Here is a 17,318-nt window from a genome sequence, read left to right as displayed (position 1 = left end):
CGATATGTAAACATCACCTGAAAATCAGCCCGAAAGAGAGGCCGGTCTACTTGCAAGCGATCGTGAATTTCTAGAGAGCCCGGTTACACATGCCGCGTACTCTTGTCATGAGGCCGAGCGGGGTAGCTGAGCGGTCTTGGGGGCCTTGTCACGGGCCGCCCCCCCCCCCCGCCCCCCAGGTCGGAGGTGTGTGTATTGTGCTTAGTGTAAGCTAGTTAAGTTAGTTTAAGTTAGATTAAGTGCTGCGTAAGCTTAGGGACCGATGACCTCAGCAGTTTGGTCCCGTAAGACCTTGTGACAAATTTTTAAAAAAAGTATTGTCATTAAACTATCAGTACCCCGTGTACTGTTTTTGGGAGACTCGACAGACATCATGGTGAGGGCAGAGAACGCCGCTGCCATAGAACAAAACAACAATATACTCCGCTGGATAAGAACGATGCGACACCGTCCAATATACACACACACACACACACACTCACACACAAACGTTCGACACACGCTGCGCTGCCTTACAGGCAGAAGTAGGAACAACGTGCTCGCTCGACGCACATGGCGGAATTATCAGTCAGCTGCGACGGCTGCTTAGGTAGTATTTGGTGATACACGTTCCTCTGAACATTCCGACGCGCTACACGATAGGACAGTGTTGCCACCTCATCGTTTTCACACGTGTGTTTCCAAAATATATCCGGTCTGATTTTGATATGTAAACTTTCGTCTTGAATCTGGATGAGGAATCGCACGCCGACCTCCAAGTGTGGCATTTTTTTCTTCACTCTGTAAAGCCGTATAAGGTCACATATTTTTAGAAAATCAATCATTTGTACAGCTATAAATTCTCGCATATGTTGTGTGGACTATCTGTTTACTCTCACATTGTCTGAGAGTGGCGCAGAAAGCCGAAAGCCGCAAGCCGCTTACAACGAACTACTCGTAATTTTTTTTCGGAAGTGTGTGGTTTCTACTTTTCTTTTCGCTTTTTGAAGCATTCTGTTTTATTCGTACCCACTGTTAGCGACTCTTCCTAGAAAGCCGCTTACAACGAACTACTCGTAATTGTTTTTCGGAAGTGTGTGGTTTCTACTTTTCTTTTCGCTTTTTGAAGCGTTCTGTTTTATTCGTACTCACTGTTAGCGACTCTTCCTAGAGTGCACCCAAAATAAGTTGGCTCATACGTGCAGTTGATGGCGCAGTTACGAGGCGTGGAGAATTGGAAATTTGTGGTAAGTTCCTATGGGACCAAACTGCTGTGGTCATCGGTCCCTAGGCCTACACACTACTTAATCTAACTTAAACTAACTTACGCTAAGGACAACACATACACTCATGCCCGAAGGAGGATTCGAACCTGTGACGGGGGGAGCCGCGCGGACCGTGGCAACATGCTCTAGACCGCGCGGCCAGGGACAAACACGTTTCGCATAATTTATAAATAACAGCTAATGAGTCTGTAAACATATTAACTATTTAAGTCACTACAACGAATAATTCCGGAAATATAGACGCTCATAGTCATCAGGTTTTCACTAGTGTAGAGAAAAACAAATATTTGTAGAAATAACGAACCAATGAAAACTTAGATGGACAGCACTCTGTCAGAAGGAATTGTTTTAAAACAAAAAAGGTTGAACCATGTAGACTACCGGACAACGTCACTAAATACTAATAGCGTAAAATAAACAAAATCTGTGTCACTTGCAAATTATATGTCAGTTTGACAGTATTCCCTAAAAATAAAATTTTCTTCTGCTTCTTCTGCGTCATTCCTAAGTAGTGGAGACGGATTGGGCAGTCCTTGTAGCTATGTTTCACCTTCCCATATTCTGTTTATTATGTGAGAGGCATGCCGACCGGTTCCTGCATCGCTCTCAAGCAGATTCTTTAATGGATTTCTTGCTTACTCGATTGGCTCTTCCAATAAAAGTTTTCTAGGCATTGCAGATTATCATAATTGGCTGATTATGAGGAACTTTCCCTGCACATATGGTGTAAGTTCCAAAAGCTATTGCTGCGAATGCTGGATATTTTACTGGGAGCATTTGGCAGGCAGATGGCCAGATTATGTGAACCAGGGCTATTCCTCGGCACGTGCGTCCAGTCGGCTAGAAGCAGCTACCAGTGCGGTATTTCCAAGCTGACGGGGGAGCCCGGAAACTCATGCAGAGTGTTGTACAAGCGAGCTAAGGTGGTTCCTTTAGTGACTTAGCACAAAGAGAAAAAATTGTAATATTCTCTGAAAATACATAAAATGTCTTACAGACAATGGGAAAATTAAATACAGCTTATATATTAATTAAACCATGCTTGTAAATATTTTATGCATAAAGTTATTAACATTTACAATTATTAGTACATACAGTTCACCACAACTAATTCAGATAAGCGTAAAACACATATAAGAAGTGGTTTAAAAGCTGATGGTCCCGAGACCACGAACACAAGTTACTTTTACATTAGAACAAAATAGCAAATAGTTGCAAATACCTTATATAAAAGTCCTCAAAGATATGTCTAAATTACGATTTCTTCTTATGAAAACGCGATATCAGACTAATATAAATTAGTTAGATACATGTTATTTACATCACAGGAACGATTCTTTTATAGAGACGATGTGGCACGTTTCAGATTACGGAATGTGTATACATGACTAGAGTTAACATTAATGAACACATTATTCTTTAGCTCTACAGAAGCAAATACACTTAATCTTTCGCTTTTTTTACAGATTAGTAAAAAGAAACTAAAGAAAGACTTATCGAAAAGAAATGATTTTAGTTTACATTGAAAGTTGCTTTGTTATATGCCAGACATTTTACGTTATTGTTGAAATCATGAAACACCTTTGTTGCTACATATTAACCCCTTTTCGAGCCACTGACAGCTTAAATAATGGATAAGAAAAGTTATTTTTTTCCTCTTGTGTTGTGGGTATGGACATCATTATTTTTCTCAAATTTTGATGGATTGTTTACGAACAATTTCAGTTGCGAACACGTGTATTATGTTCTGCATCTACATCTATGCTCTGCAAACCACCGCGAAATGCATGGCAGTGGTTACGTCCCATTGTATCGGTTATTTCGATTCCTTCCTGTTCCACTCACGTATGAAGCTGGTGAAGAACGATTGTCTCAATGCCTCTCTGCGCACAATAATTAGTCTTATCCTCACGATTCCTATGTGAACGGTACGTAGGGGATTCTAGTATATTCCCAGAGTCATCAATTAAACTCGGCTCTCGGAAACTCTGTTAATAGACCTTCTCATGATATCTCACAACTATCTTCAAGAGTCTACCAGGATTCCTTGGGCATCTCTGTGACTCTCTCCCGCGGATTAACAAACCATTCGTACCCTCTTCTCCATATACTTTCACTATCCATTTTAGCCCTATTTGGCGTGGACCCCACACACATGAGCAATATTCTAGAACAGGTCGCACGAGTGATTTGTTAGCAATCTCCTTTGTAGGCTGATTGCACTTCCCCAGTGTTCTAGCAATAAACCTAAATCCGCCACTTGCTTTACCCACGACTGAACCTATGTGATCATTCCATTTCATATCCCTAAAAAGTGTTACACCCAGGTATTTGTGTGAGTTAGCTACGTCTGTTCGTTTTGTGAAGTGCACAATTTTACTTTTTTGGATATTTAAAGCAAGTTGCCAGACTTCGTACCACACTGAAATCTTATCAAGATAACTGCGTCATCTCCAAAAAGTCGGAGGCTACTATTAATATTGGCAGCAAGGTCATTGATATACAGGGTGTTACAAAAAGGTACGGCCAAACTTTCAGGAAACATTCCTCACACACAAATAAAGAAAAGATGTTATGTGAACATGTGTCCAGAAAAGCTTAATTTCCATGTTAGAGCTCATTTTAGTTTCTTCAGTATGTACGCTCAATGGAGTACGTTATCATGATTTCATACGGGATACTCTACCTGTGCTGCTAGAACATGTGCCTTTAGAAGTACGACACAATATGTGGTTCATGCACGATGGAGCTCCTGCACATTTCAGTAGAAGTGGTCGTACGCTTCTCAACAACAGATTCGGTGACCGATGGATTGGTAAAGGCGGACCAATTCCATGGCCTCCACGCTCTCCTGACCTCAACCCTCTTGACTTTCATTTATGGGGGCATTTGAAAGCTCTTGTCTACGCAACCCCGGTACCAAATGTAGAGACTCTTCGTGCTCGTATTGTGGACGGCTGTGATACAATACGCCATTCTCCAGGGCTGCATCAGCGCATCAGGGATTCCATGCGACGGAGGGTGGATGCATGTATCCTCGCTAACGGAGGACATTTTGAACATTTCCTGGAACAAAGTGTTTGAAGTCACGCTGGTACGTTCTGTTGCTGTGTGTTTCCATTCCATGATTACTGTGATTTGAAGAGAAGTAATAAAATGAGCTCTAACATGGAAAGTAAGCGTGTCCGGACACATGTCCACATAACATATTTTCTTTCTTTGTGTGTGAGGAATGTTTCCTGAAAGGTTGGCCGTACCTTTTTGTAACTCCCTGTACATCATGAAGAGCAAGTGCTCCAACACACTCCCTGGGCACACCCGAAGTTACTTCTACATCTGACGATGATCCTTCATCCAAGATAAGATGCTGCGTCCACCCTCCCAAAAAGTCCGCAATCCCGTCACATATGTCACTTGGGACCCCATATGACCGTACTTTTGATAATTAGCGTAGGTGCGGTAGTGAGTCAAAAGCTTTTTGGAAATCAAGAAATACTGCATCTACCTGACATCTTTCATTTAAGCATTCATTGTGTCATCTGAGAGAAGTGCGAATTGGGTTTTACATGATCGATATTTTCGAAATCCATGCTGCCTGGCATGCAGGAGGTCATTCTGTTCAGATACCTCACTATGTTTGAGCACAGAATGTGCGCTAAGATCCTACAACAAATGGGTGTCAAAGATATTGGACCGTAGTTTTGTGGATCGCTTCTACTACCCTTCTTGTAGATGGGTGTGACCTACGTTTCATTGTGGTGGTGTAGTCGAAATACCTTAGTCATTGAAGAGACACTTACATGATGACAGTGTGTAAACATCACATATTATTCTTTCTGCTCGCTTTTGTGCTATAAATACCTTTTTTCTAAATAATGAGTTACCCCAGAAGATTATTCCGTAAGACATTGTTGAATGGAAATATGCAAAATATGTCACGATATTGTTCGTTTGTTTCCAAGACTAGCAGTTACGTGAAGAGCGGATGTTAACTGAACTTACTTGTTTGAACACAGTAATGTGCTTCTTCCAGTTCAAATTTGCGTCAGTATGTACACCAAAAAATTTGGAGCTTTCTATCTGTTCCAATGGTATATCAGGTGTTGGTACATTTGCTGCACAGAATTAAATGTAGTGTTTTTTCTCTAAAATTTAAGAAGAGTCTGTTCCAAAGAACCATTTAATAATTCTTTAAAAAACATCATTAATAATCTATTGTGTTGATTTCTCTCTAACAAGAGTTATTATAACACCATTACCGTCTGAAAAATTTTGTAATTCTATTTGTTGGATGTCATTCAGATATACATGAGGAATAGGAGTGGACCGAAAATTGAACCCTGTGCAGGTTTCCCAGTGTTTCCCCCAATCAGTAAAGTTCTCTATCCTTCCAACGTTGTTTGAATTCACTATAGCTGACACATTCATCATGAGAGAACCATCAACTGATGCCACTACTTAGGTTTAGATCTGAAGGTGATACAGAGAAATCAGAACATCTCTTATAATTAAAAATATGCAGCTAGGACTGAATAATAAATGACAATCGTTTTAAATTGTTTCAGTGATTCAGGACCACTTTGTGAATTCTGTTTGAGTGTTGCAATCACAACTTGTTTATTCCTAAAGTAAATCAGTATTATAATACTTCTCACTCAAGCAAGGCTTTTGCAATGCAGACTGTAATGTGCTAAGTAAATTATTTTAAGTATGAGACCACTCTTGAGTACATTACTTTTTCAGATAGTTTCTGAACTGACGTCAGTAAGGAACAATAATTACTGAAGTTTTCCTTTTAACGTTTCTTATACATAGTTTTAACAACTTATATTTTAAATTGTCTGAAAAAATTCCCTATGTCAGTGAAGTTGGCAGGTAAAATTTATTTTAAAGGCCCGAGTCAGAGCTTCACAAGTTTCCTCCCAGAGCAACTTCAGCTGGGCCTATGTGGCACAAGTTGCCTGCCTTTTAGAACCAAGGCAGCTCTGTCCAGTTAAAGCTGCTGACAAGAGACGCCTTGAGCCCTATGCTGAAATTGCAGGCGAATTCGCACCATCAGTTTTAGCCAATAGCGTGCGTGGGATACAGGTCGTGATCTATACCTCAAAATGTTGTAGAGATGTCTTCTTTGGAGGCAGAGCCCTTGGCTCTGCGTTCCACGACCAACCACCGACAGCAGTTAAGATGAACTGCCTCCCACGCATTGCCAACTTCAATTAGTTGATCGATCTCCTAGACTGGTCTAAACCTGGTAACTTCAGACCCTAGGCGCGCCCCTTGTATATATATCACTAAGGACATTGATTATTAAGTTACAACAACTCCATCAACAACACATGACCTTATGTCTTTTAGAATTTTTAGAATTATGTTAATTTCACTGATTATTTTGAGTGTACTTCTAGTTACTTGAAGTTTTGTAGAATGATAGTTTTAAGTTATTCTCTTGCTTCTTCAACTGAACCATTTAATCCTCGTTTCACTGGTAAAACAGCTTGCAACATATAAAATATCTGTCCCAACATCATTGTTTAATTTAATTGTTATGGTATCTTATACATTGACAGGCTACCCATTTGAAAATATGTCATATAATCTTATTACCTGTATTATTTATTTCTGTTAGGATGTGCATACTTCTAGACATTTCAATAACTTTCTTGAAAGTGTTACAGAACTTCTGTAGTATGCAAATAATGTCAGATCTTGACTTACTCTGGCCTTTATGTAGTCTTTTGTTGTTTTTTTGTGTAATGGAATTTCTGCATAAATTTTCAGAAAAGATACTTTTTTAAATATTGACACAAATTTACCGTGGAATAAACTGAATTTGACATTAGCTTCACTTTCTACAAATACCCCCTCCTATAAAAGCTCTTTTAACTTACTCTTAAAGCACTGTATCCTGTTGTCGTTAATACACCTCACTGATTCTTACCAATATGCCTCAGGTCTCTAAGGTGTTACATTGTTTATCTCCATTGTAGTACAATTCTTTTATCTTGGCGGTTCACGCATGCCCGCCCAGACGCGGGGGAGATTGCTGTGTTGCCAGTTTTACGCACCAAGAGAAGCAGCGCCATAGTATAGTTCGCAAACTTACGTTTGGAGGGGGGGGGGGGGGAGCGCGCAGTTTATGAAGTAAAGGCACCACTGCCGCAGTAAGCCTTTCGCTGCTAAAGAGACGTGCTCCCCACATTCCGCGATGTGCGCGATTTTGTCATCATTGCACTGTTCGCCTGTGCAGACACATGGTGTTTCGACTGCTTTGACACACTTTATCATTCGATTTCACAAAAACTATTTGGCCCAAAAATTTGATTTTTACACATCTTCTTGACTGATACCTTCCCCCATAAATGACTTAATTTTGTTTCGATGTTCAACGCAGTTATTGTACAGAATTAGATGTAGTAAACCATTCCACGAAATTTTGATAGAGTTTGCAGAGGTAAAAGTCCATAGCGTATACTTTCCGTATGGTCGATTTTAGTTGCCACTAGAAATTTCAAAAAATTACATTCAAACGAATAAAATTCATGAAGTAAAACACTTCGATATTGTTTTTAAAATAAAGAAAATATTAAGCACCGATCAAGGTTTGAACTCAGAACCTTTCGCTTAGTACCCATACATTTTTAACCATTCCAATAACGCAGCTCGTCATTCAGCTCTTTTGCCGGAGGACTTTAAAAGATCACACAAAATACCAACGAACACTGTTGGTATGGTTATGAATTACGTTTCGTCGAAGTACAATAGGAAATAAACAATTACCGCTGTTCTTTATTGCGAAAAAGCGGTTAGTGAGAATGATACAAACACCTTTCCTTGCTATCGCCTGAATTAGGGGGCTTATTGCTTGTTTGGTTTATTAATTAATAAAATACGAACAATCGGTATAAAGAATGCTTTTTCCAAACTTTCTATAAAAGAAAGTCTGCTATCAAGACATTGCAGCCTCGCGGGATTAGCTGAGCGGTCTGGGGCGCTGCAGTCATGGACTGTGCGGCTGGTCCCGGAGGAGGTTCGAGTACTCCCTCGGGCATGGGTGTGTGTGTTTGTCCTTAGGATAATTTAGATTAAGTAGTGTGTGAGCTTAGGGACTGATGCCCTTATCAGTTAAGTCCCTTAAGATTTCACACACATTTGAACATTTTATTAGTCGGGATCATCTTCCCGATAGTGAGAATTAAATATCGCTATCGAACTTTTAAGATTTTTCTCGTGGCTCTTCATGAATTGATGTGCAGTTTATGCAATTATTCTGCACTTGCTGGTGATTGTAGATGCTCTATTGTAACTACATAACCATATTTCCTTCAATGAATTCAATACTGTTCAGCTAATTTATCAGTTTCATGTGATACTACCATTCACACATAGTTGTGCACTTATTAAAAATAAACTTTTGATTAAAATTTTAAAGATCATGGCGTAGAAAACGTCAATATTCTTTTATATATTTTTCATATATATTTAGACCTACCTCTACCATTAACTATTTATTTACTGTTCATTTTTTGTCTGTGCAAGTGCCATAGTGTTTCGTGTTTGCGCTGCACCGTCCTTGGTAAAAGGCTTAGTGGACTCTGTAAGCCAACACCAGCCAAAATAACTTGCCTCTGATAATTCTGTATGCTGACAGCAAAATGAGTCAGGAAATATAAGCTCCACCAAGAATCTTTATGTCATGATAAATTTTCAGATCGATAGCAGCTGAGTGGTTTAAAGATTTCTCTTGAAAATGTTTGCAGTAACAGCAGTACTGGAATGAATGAAAGTCATTTTGTGTAATACCATCGACGAAAGCTGCATGATTTTAGTATTTATGGTATCTTCTGTAGAAGTATCAGACAGTATGGCCATATTCAGCAACGTGCTAACAAAAGCAAGAACGATATTTGTACAAGCTGACATTGCATAAAAATGAACTCAAAGCAATAATAAACATTTTCAGAACTATACATTAATATATCAAGACAGCATAAAATTAGTACTATTACGGTGTTCGTCCACAAACATGGTATATTAAGGAGAAATCCATCAACAAGTAAACGGAGGGAAAGAGATCCATAATTTATAGAAGTTATGGTTCAAATGGCTCTGAGCACTATGCGACTTAACTTCTGAGGTCATCAGCCACCTAGAACGTAGAACTAATTAAACCTAACTAACCTAAGGACATCACACACATACATGCCCGAGGCAGGATTCGAACCTGCGACCGTAGCGGTCACTCGGTTCCAGAATGTGGCGCCTAGAACCGCACGGCCATTCCGGCCGGCTATAGAAGTTACACTACGAAAGAAATTAAAATAATACAACAAGGAAAGCTCCCAACTTGAAAAACTGCTGGACCTATTAATTAAGACAAGTGCATAGGAAACAAGGAAAGAAGCTTCAGGCGTAAGGTCAGTGTTAATCCAGTACTCCTGACATAAGATGGAACTATGTGTTAACAAATATAAATACAGGGTGTACATATAGTCTGGGAGCACTTCCAATTATTTATTGCACAAGAACCAAACATTGTACAGATATCATACATATGTCATTTTGAAGAGAAACCCCGGAAGTTTTCTTCGTGTATACCGCCACAGCGTAGTTTGTTAACTTGCCGATAGTCAGCGCTAGTCGCAAACATGGCGAGTTTAGGTACGGGGCGAGCTTTCTGTGTGTTGGATTTCGACTAAAACAAGTGTGCTATAGCTGTTAAACAGATGTTTAGAACTAAGTACGCTAAGAAGCCACCAACAGGGAAGGCCATTTACCACTGGCACAAAAATTCGTTACGACGGTTGCTTGTGCCCAGCAAAGAGAAGCGGGCGTCCCAGTGTGAGTGAAGTGAATGAATGTGGAGGGCGTACGAGAAACATTCATAAGGAGTCCAAAGAAATCAGTGCGTTGTGCATCCCGTGAACTCTTAATGGCTCCAATGACAGTGTGGAAATTCCTGCGACAGAAGCTGTCTATGAAATCATACAAATTGGAGCTAGTTCAGAAGCTCAAAGACAACGACAAAGTTTTGTTCACAGTTTTATCAATTGAATGAGGAGTGGGATGGCATTGTTGATCGCTTAATTTTTAGCCACGAAGCCACTTTTCACACTAATGGGAAAGTGAAAAGGCATAATTGTGGAATCTGCGGTGCAAAGCATCCACATGAATACATTAAATTTGAGCGTGATTCCCCAGAGATAAACGTTTTTTGTGCCTTGTCACGCCGAAAACTGTAGGGGCCATTCTTATTCGCGGGGAGCACTGTACTTGCACATGTTTCAGCAATGGTTGATGGCTCAAATGCAGTCGGACTCTCCGTTCATCTTTCTCCACCCCATTTTGATCGTGAAGTTAGTGGGTACCTGAAAACGGAGCTGCCGCATCGATGGATCGGCTGTGCTACAGAAGGAGACAGCTGTTTCATGAAATGGTCTCCCCGATCATCAGATCTCACTCCGTGTGGCGTTTTCCTGTGGGGACACATGAAAGATCTGATGTATGTACCGCCTCTACCACGTGATGTAGCAGAGCTCTGGGAGAGAATGCCATGCTAGGACGGGTACGGCAAGAATCCGATTACCGTATTGACGTCTACCGGGTCACTCATGGTTCGCGTATAGAATGTTCGTAAAAAAAAAAAAAAGAAATCAGAGTTTCTCTTCAAAATCTTATATGTATGACATCTGCACAACGTTTAGTTCTTGTGGAATAAGTAATTGAAAGTGTTCCCGGACTTTATGTACACCTTGTATAGATACAACATGTAACTTCTATAAACGGACTGAGACATACAGTCGTACTAGAATACCTGAATATGAGAAACATTCGCCGGCCGAAGTGGCCGTGCGGTTAAAGGCGCTGCAGTCTGGAACCGCAAGACCGCTACGGTCGCAGGTTCGAATCCTGCCTCGGGCATGGTTGGTTGTGATGTCCTTAGGTTAGTTAGGTTTAACTAGTTCTAAGTTCTAGGGGACTAATGACCTCAGCAGTTGAGTCGCATAGTGCTCAGAGCCATGAGAAACATTCAATAAGTAATGCAACACTTTTTACTGAAAGCAGGCTGGTTTTATTCAGGATTCCAGTATACCATATTATCCCCCACTCTTTTGGCTACAAGGCCCTATTTTTCAACATAATCTTTGATCTTTGTTCTGTGCGACGACTGTACGCCAGCTACTTGGCCCTGTGTGCGTACATGGTACCACTCTATTGATCGACGTCGGAGCCAACGGCTTGCTGCATCAATAATCTATCCATGATCCACGTACTGCTTCCCGCGGAATGCATCCTTCATTGGGCCAGAAAGGTGAAGGTCGGAAAGTGCGGGATCTGGGCTGAAGGGCAGTCTAATGAAGTTCTGTGAGCTCCTCTCGTGTACGCAGACTTATATGAGGCCTTGCGTTGTCATGAGAAAGAGAAGTTCGTTTGCATCTTTGTGAGGACGAGTATGCTGAAGTCGTTTCCTCAATTTCCTGAGCCCAGTGCAATACAGTTCAGAGTAACTCATTACGTCATGAGGGAGAACATTAAACAGAATTACCCATTCAGAGCCCCCGACGACCGTCGCCAAGACTTTACTGGCTGATGGTGCGGCTTCGAACTTTTTTTTTTTTTTTCCGGAGGAGAGGTGGTGTGGTAACGCACAAGTTATTCCGCACAGGTGGTCCTTCGTTGCTCTTTATGGTCTTCTGCTAGGCGGCGAGCAGCCCAGCGGGGACACACCGCCGGCCGCTGTGGCCGAGCGGTTCTAGTCGCTTCAATCCAGAACCACGTTGCTGCTAGGTCGCAGATTCGAATCCTGCCTCAGGCATGGATGTGTATGATGTCCTTTGGTTTAAGTAGTTCTAAGTCTAGGGGACTGATGACCTCAGATGTTAAGTCCCATAGTCCTTAGAGCCATTTGAACCATTTTTGGGGACACACCTTTGAGCACCCCACCTGGCGGACGAGAGTATCAGCACTACCAACAGAGACGTCCAGCTGTGCAGCGAGGTGTTTGACTGTGGTCTGTCGATCACCTTGAATGAGAGTGTCCAACATTGCACCAGCCACAGCTGAGAGCGGCCGGCCAGCATGTGTGAGAGTGGACAGGTATGTGCGACCTTCTTCCGATGATGACAGACACATCGCCCAACGACTCACGGTGCTTTTGCTCTTTGGCCGGTCTCCATAGACATTCTGAAAGTACCCATAAATATCTGCGATGCTCTGGTTTCCGTCCAAAAAGAAATGACAGCAATATGCTTGGTACGCATCTCCATTTCAGAAGTCTACGTACAGCACCGCCACCTATCGCAACTTCATGAAATTATGGGGGCCTAAGTGGGAATATTCCACGATATTCCACAACAAAGTCCGCATTTATCAACCTAATTTCGCCAAAAAAATGCGTTGCATTATTTATTGAGCGTCTCCCGTACGCCATCTGTCATGAAAAAGTGATTCATATACAGGGTGTTTATAAATGAATATCAGGGTTTTAACGCTTAGATATATATATATTATATTCAACTTAGAGTTATAAATGAAATGTCAAATTAAAGAGAAACTCAAACAGTTTTACCAAGAAACGCATAAATGTTCAATGGGAGCACCATTTGTCACACGGCACACATCAAGTCTATAGCCGAGTTCTTCCCAAACGTAGATAAGTGTGTCTTCAGTGATTGTAGCAACAGCTGCTTCAATCCAGTTTTTTATTCAGGGAGGTCTGATGGTTGCGGAGGCACGTACACACGATCCTTGATGAAGCCCCATAGGAAAAAATCGCATGGCGTTAGGTCGGGTGAACGTGGAGGCCATGTAAAGCAAGCCCTGTCGTTGGGTCCCTTGCGGCCTATCCAGCGCTTGGGTACAGTGAAGGTCAACCAACTGCGTACTTTGCTATGCCAGTGAACATTTATAAGGTTCTTCGTCAAACTGTTTGAGTTGCTCTTTCATTTTGCATATCATTTATAACTGTAAGTTTAATGTAATAAATATTATAAAGTGGGGGGGGGGGGAGGACCCGGACCTATGAGGGAGAAAAAGGGGGGAGGAGAGGAAAAGAAAAAAGGGGAGCCATTGGAGGGAGGGGACATAGAAAAGAGGGGGCTGGGTGGACACGAGGAGTGGGAAAGGCAGTGGACGAGAGAGCAGAAAGGACTCAGGGCAGAGAAGAGAAGCAGAGAGAAGGTAGGTGGGGAAAAACCGGATGGAAGGGGGGAGGGAAGAGGGAGCCCTGGCAAAGGACAGAGGAAAGGAGGGTGAGGTGAGGATTAGAGTTGATCAGAAGGATAAATGGAGGGAGAGATGCCATCGTCTGGGAGAGGGAGTTGACAGAAGCCACCTTGGGTAAGGAGATGACGGGTGTAGAGATGGAGAGTAAGGGGGGACACAACAGTAAGGTGGCAGGAGGTGTAAAGGATGCCGACATGTTCGAGGAATAGGAGCAGATGGGGGATCCGCGTGGGAGATGGGATCCCTTTGTGTCTAAGCACATCCGCAATATATTTTAGGTGCCTTACGATAAAACACCCGAGTGTAATGGAGCCTGTGCGTATTACGCAGGGTGAGGCACTTTTATTATACAGGGTAACAATAATTAAAGTTAAACTTTCAAAACGCTATAGAAATAATACCACTGGTCAGAATGACTTCAAATTGCAACGGAATATCATCAGAGAAGGGGGAAACGTATGGCAGCAGGAAAAAAATAGTTTGTGAAAATAGATCAATAGATGGCGTTGTATGTGTCAGAATACGTAAATGAAAACACCTGTCATTCGTACGACGCGTTGAAGTTGGTATAAACACGCCGGGTACACGACTTTTCCTAATCCCTCCAAGACCCAGGCGATCATCATAGGCCGCACCACCCGCTCCTTCCGCCTCCATGATTTCTACCTCACCATTTATGGCCGTCCTATCCACCTCACTCCTACCCTCAAATACCTTGGCCTCACACTCGACCGCCACCTCACCTGGACTCCCCATCTCCTTACCATCCAAAACAAAGCTCACAACCGCCTCCACCTCCTGAAACTCCTGTCCGGCCAGACGTGGGGTCTGCATCCTTCCACCATCCTTCACACCTACAAATCCATGATCCGCCCCATCCTTTGTTATGCCAGCATCGCCTGGATTTCCGCTCCTCCCCAGTTCTATAAAGCCCTCCAAATCCTCGAACGCCATGCACTCCGCCTTGCCTTCTGCATCCGCCTTCCGTCCTCCACGCGCATCCTCTACGACCTCATCCCCTTCCCCCACCTTCTCCTTTTCCTTGAACACATCCGCACACTACATGTTGTCCACCGCCTTGATCCCCCTCACCCCCTGGTGTCTCCCTTCCTCTCCACTCCCAACCAGTTGCCGCGCCTTTACCGTTGTGTCCCTCCCTCTCTCCATCTCCACACCCTCCATCTCCTTTCCCAACACAACTTCCACCATCTACCCCTCCCGGATGATGAGCTTCACCCTGACATCTACCCTTCCTACCAACTCTAACCCCCTCTTCCTGCCTCCTCCTCAGGGCTCCCTCTCCTCCCCCTCCCTCCTCCTGAGCGGCTTTCCCCTCCTACTCTCCCTCCATCTCTTGTGCCTCCTTTCAGTGTCTCTGCGCTCCCTCCTGCCCTGTCTTCCCTTTTCCTCTCCTGCCACACGTGTCTCCTGCATCTTCGTGAACCCACGGTTGCCCCTCCTCTCTTCATCCCGCCGCTTCCTCAGCTGCCCCACGCTCTCCCCTCCTTTTCCATCCTGTCTGACCTTTCCCTCGGCAGGTCCCACCTGGTAGTTTTACTCTTTGTCGTGTGTGCTCGACGTGGGTTTTAAGTGAGTTGTTTCTGAGTGTTTTTAATACTGTGGCCAACTTTTAACCTGTGCATTCGCAGTCAGTGTCTTCTCTGTGTTTCAAGAATCGCCAACTGTGTTTTTTAACTTTCTGATGACCTTTTTTTTAACTGTCACCCATGAATGTCTACATGTCCATGTCTTTTTACCTCCATTTTCTCCCCTTACTCTGTTTTATGTTCCCCTTTTTTATCTTCTTATATATGTATCATTTTATTCTTGTTTTAGTTGCCGTGTCTCTCGGCTGAAGAGCGGCGGATTGTGCCGCTGACAGCCCTCCCCTGCCCATATGGGGCAGGGGAATGAAATCACAATAAAAAGAAAAAAAAAAGACTTTTCCTCCTTTGCACCTGCGGTGTTCGCCATGACTTTCTCTACACAGGATCGCGCTCTGCTTGTAGAACTGTATTACAAGAATGATGACTGTGCACACGTCGCTCTGTAGTAGTTCCAGACACTGAAGGAATTGAGAAAAGGCGTTGGTCCGATGACTGCCGTGGATCTGGAGAAAATGATTCGGAAATTCGAAAAGACCCGTTCTTTTGGTGTTCAATCTGGTAGAGGGAGGAAACGATTCGACGTCAGTGGAAGCAGTGGCTACAGCACTGCAGGAGGAGACGTGTAGTGCACGGAGAATTGCCCGAACTTGAACATACCCGTGAACACGGTGCATAAAATCATACGAAAAATCCTTCTTTGCTATCTATTCAGAATTACCCATGGGCACGAGTTGCTTCCTGTTGAGCTGCCAGAAAAAGAGATCTTTGCTTTGGAATTTCTTACTCGCATGACAGTGGACAATGATTGGCCGTGGAGGATTTTGTGGACAGACGAAGCCCACTTCCATGTGGCAGGATATGTCAGTACACAGAATTGGCGAATATGGGCAAGTGAAAATCCACACGCAAATCAGCCACTACCACTTCATCCAGAAAAGGTCACTGTGTGGTGCGGGTTTACGGCATCTTTTATCATAGGGCATATTTTTTCGAAGAGACAGGTGCTTCCTATCCTGTTACCTGTACCGTCAATGGTAAGCGCTATGAGTGTCTTTTGGGCAACCACTTCATTCCAGCTCTCTAACAGCGTTGATGTGTGGATGGAACCATTTTTATGCAAGATGGCGCACCTCCGCACTTTGCAAATCGAGTTAAGCAGCTGCTAAAGCGCCATTTAAGGTATGCTAGAATTATCATTCGCCATTTCCCTACAGCCTGGCTGTCCCGATCATGTGATCTTAACCCTTGTGGCTCCTGGCTGTGGGGCTATCTGAAAGATATTGTACTCATTTAGCTGCATTGAAGCCACGCATTGCGCAACACATTCTGAACGTGACCCCAGAAACACTTCGATCAGTTGTGGAACATGCAATTTCTCGATTTAAACTTGTTACAGAAAACGGTAGACAGCATATTGAACATGTTTTGCGCCAGTCACGCGGAAATTAATAATTCGATTTGATTTGATGCTTTTGATGCGGTTTTTGGCCTCAGGAAAATTAAAAACCGATGTGATTTATGCTTTTTATGTGGTTTTTGGCCTCAGGACAATTAAAAACCGGTTTTCCCCATCAGATGTGATATGACCTTTTCCGGTTGATGGGCTTACGTAACTAGCAGTATTACACCTGTACACCCATGCACACTGTGTAGTACAGTTTGTTTCACGTCAAAGGTACACCTTAGGCATCGCTGTATAATTCATTTGTCATTTGTAGTCGACCACTGTTAAATTACGATGCTTACTTCGCCTCCTGTTGCTACATTTTGTAACTATTTGTTTTTCTTCTTCCATACTTTTTCCCCCTTCTCCGATAATATTCCGTTGCAATTTGACGTCATTCTGACCAGTGGTGTTATTCCTACAGCGGTATGAAAGTTTAATTATAAACACCCTGTATTATATCTCATCATATATATTATTACATCGCGGAATGAGGTGGCGAAGAGATTAGTCATCGGAGTCGCATTTTGCAGGACAGCAGTTGAAATCACCATCTGTCCCTCTAGATTTCGGTTTTTCCATGCTTCCCTTAAATCCTACTCTTTAGAGGATGCAACGAATCTGTACCATAGTGTCTTTTTTCCGTAGCAGAGGACGATATATATTTGTTTAATGAACTGTTCGATACTACGAGGGCAGTTCAATAAGTAATGCAACACATTTTTTTTCTGAAACAGGGGTTGTTTTATTCAGCATTGAAATACACCAGGTTATTCCCCA

Source organism: Schistocerca nitens, chromosome 4 (assembly GCF_023898315.1).
Source record: "Schistocerca nitens isolate TAMUIC-IGC-003100 chromosome 4, iqSchNite1.1, whole genome shotgun sequence".
In the NCBI taxonomy this organism is placed as follows: Eukaryota; Metazoa; Arthropoda; class Insecta; order Orthoptera; family Acrididae; genus Schistocerca; species Schistocerca nitens.
Note: the sequence above shows the minus strand (reverse complement) of the source record.